Source organism: Myotis lucifugus, unplaced genomic scaffold (assembly GCF_000147115.1).
Source record: "Myotis lucifugus unplaced genomic scaffold, Myoluc2.0 scaffold_1189, whole genome shotgun sequence".
NCBI lineage: Eukaryota > Metazoa > Chordata > Mammalia > Chiroptera > Vespertilionidae > Myotis > Myotis lucifugus.
In genome coordinates, this window is record NW_005872237.1 from 88,968 (window position 1) to 92,198 (window position 3,231).

The 3,231-nt window shown below is 52.7% G+C and overlaps 1 pseudogene; it reads left to right on the forward strand.

The window, feature by feature from the left end:
• The first annotated feature begins 2,966 nt into the window (after positions 1-2,966).
• Positions 2,967-3,231, forward strand: part of LOC102421862 — a 9,789-nt pseudogene continuing 9,524 nt past the window's right edge.

A 3,231-nucleotide genomic window follows, 5' to 3' on the forward strand; every position in this document is an offset into this window, starting at 1 on the left:
CCGCACCACCCTGTCTGTAGCATTTTCCACATGAAGAGATCCCACTTGATAACTGTGTCAGGGAGAGCTGGGCAGGCACAGCCATGGTGCCCCATCCTGCAGGGGAGGGGGAGGAAGGACAGGCAGGCAGGGGCGCGGCAGGGAGGAAGAGGAGGGAGCATGGGAGGCAAGCCCTTCCCTCCTCTCATCCCCTGGGATTTCCCTTTCACGTCCATTCCTATTGGACCCTCCCCTCCCACATGCCTACTTCTCCACAGAGAGTCCCTCCCAGGCCTGTCCTGATGTTCCAGACTCAAAGAGGTAGAGAGTGGGATCTGCCCTGCCCCATGGCGTCCTCTCTCCCTAAGTTAGCATCTGACTGTGATGTGCCCAGCAGGGCCCATGCCAAAGGTGAGCCTCACACTCACACCTGGACAGACGCCCGCGCCCGGCCAAAATGGATTGAATCCATTTAAAACACACACAGGGGTTGTGGCTCAGTGCTGACCATGGGCTGGATCTGTGGTTAGAGAGACCCCAGTGTCCGTATCCAACGCATGTGGAGGGGGCAACCTTGCTCCAACTTTCACCCTGAGTCCAGATCCCCTCCCTGTGTGTGGCCACCCTGGGTCCCTCTCTTGTCCACACAGAGGTGGGAAACCACACTGATGACTTCTGGCTCTACCCAGGAACAGTAGCCACTTAACTTTCACAGTGGTTGTCTGTTCTGCTTCCCTCTCCATCTGGGGAACTTGCACTTCCCTTTTTGGGCATTGAGGATGGCCACGTGTTTCAGAAACAGTGTGCACAGTCTTTCTCAGTATCAGAAGCAGATGGGGATTTGTACGTGGGTATATCAACCACCAATTCTTGCGAAGTTCTGAAAAACACCGCTCATGGCTCACCTCACAGGGCTTAGTCAGGTGTGGAAATAAACCAGGATGGCCCCCTCCAGGTCCCATTGCATCAACCCCACAACCACTCTAAGGAGTTAGGTTCTTGAAGACGTGCTGCATGAGATGAAACTGGGACTCAAGAGATTGTAGGTTGAGGGTGAAGGTCACACATCTAATGGACAATGGAGGACGATTTACATAAGAATCAGCCCAGCCAGCACGGCTCAGTGGTTGTGCATTGTTCTATGAACCAGGAGGTTGAGGTTTGATTGTGGGTCAGGGTACATGCCCGGGTTGGGGGCTCGATCCCCCATGTGGGGTGTGCAGGAGGCAGCCGATCAGTCATTCTCTCTCATCATTGATGTTTTCTCTCCCTTTCCCTTTTTCTCTGAAATCAATAAAGAATTATGTATATTTTTTTTCAAACATGTTAGGGGAGAAAAGGAAGAAGAAAAGTATGAGTGGCACTCTCCCCACTGGCCGTGGGGCCCGCTGGGAGCAGGACTGCTATGAGCACAAACATGTGTGGAAGCTGTGGTTCAGACCAGCTCTGCCAGTTGCAGGCGGGGTCTGGGGACCACAGGGAGCTCACAGATGTCCTTAAAGCTGAAGGTGTGTGCGGGAGATGGAACTGAACTCTGTCTGGGCAAGTGATGGGCTCCGTGTACAAAGCAAAGAGCAGCACAGTGACTCCTGGTGGCAAAGCGCACAAATTCACAGTCACCTGGGGAGGGAACCCGTGCTCATGGGGACAGTGGACAGTTCGTGCCAAATTCCAGAACAACTGTCCTGCTAAGACCACTGGGCACTGAATCCGGGTAGTGCTGTAACCCTCCAGGAGTTAAACTCATTGAATAGTAAGTAAATTACAGTGGATGTTCTCTTGTAAAAAAAAAAATGGAAGAAAACACTTGATTGAGACATTACTGCTCAGGTCACACAGGTGGCAGGTGGAACACAAATATTTTTTTATTTTTTTATTGATTAATTGTTATATATGTGTCCTTATACCCACATTACCTTCTATCCCCCTCCCTCATCTCATGACCTCACCCCCCTGTTGTCTGTGTCCATTGGTTAGGCCTATATGCTTGCATATAAGTCCTTTGATTGATCTCTCCCCCTTACCCCCACCCTCCCCTACCTTCCCTCTGAGGTTTGACCGTCTGATCGATGCTTCTCTGTCTCTGGATCTGTTTTTGTTCATCAGTTTAATGTTGTTCATTATATTCCACAAATGAGTGAGATCATGTGGTATTTATCTTTCTCTGACTGGCTTATTTCACTTAGCATAACGCTATAGTAAAAAGAAGGAATTCTTACCATTTGCAACTGCATGCATGGGACACAAGTATTTAAATAAAGGGGGTTTTCTCAACAAATCAAAGCTCTAGACCAAATAACAGCTTCTTACTATCTAGGAAAAGCCATTAAGGGGGGCAGATCTGCCTGAGAAATGCGGGGCCTGTGGGGGAAAATGACCCTGAGGCATGTTACCAAGAAGGAGGGCTGGAGGCTGTGGCTGAGAAAAAGGGAAGTTCATGAAGAAACATGTGATAGAAAGATAACCCAGATTCTGGGGCCACAGAAAGGACCTGTTCCCTTATTTCCCTGCATTTCCCTCTGTGCTCATTGTCACAGGGACATCGCCCTGAGCTGCACATCGAGAGGGTGAGCGTGTCCCTGCTGATCTGAGCTCTGCAGACTACAGGGACCCACGTCTTCCTGAAGCATCTCCAGGGCCCGGGTGGCACTGTCCATGGTGAGGACCACAGGGAGGAGCTGATGGACAGGCTGAGGACGAAAGGGATCCGATGGGGGAGGTTCTGACAGGGAAGAACGGTGCCCTGGGTCACCTCACCTGCAAGGGGCATCTCAGGAGGCTCCGGGTCTGTTTCCTGCTTCACCATGGAAATGAGAGCCAGGCTGCTGGAGAGAGGCTGTGCCCTCGCCTGCAGGCTGCTGACGTGACAACCCTGTGACAGGAAGGATCGGCCTCCAAGTGACCACCACCCGTGTGTCTGTCTGTTGATTCCACTGGCCCCGTGGCCTCCTCCATCTGCGCAACTGAGGCCATAGGGAGAAGATGCCATGACCCCCACCCTCAGGGCCCTGCTCTGCCTCGGTGAGATGAGAGGGGGGAGCAGGGAGGGGACTCTGGTCTGTCACGACCCCACGACTCACGAGGCTCATGGGGAGGAGGGTGCTGCTCACGGTTCAGGGCAATCTCTCACAGGGACTCTCTTCCAGGGCTGAGTGTGGGCCTCAAGACCCCAGTGCAGGCAGGGGGAGTCTCCCCCAGGTGTCCCAGGTCCCCACTTCCTCCACTAGCACAAGGGAGCAGGGGGAGGGAGTA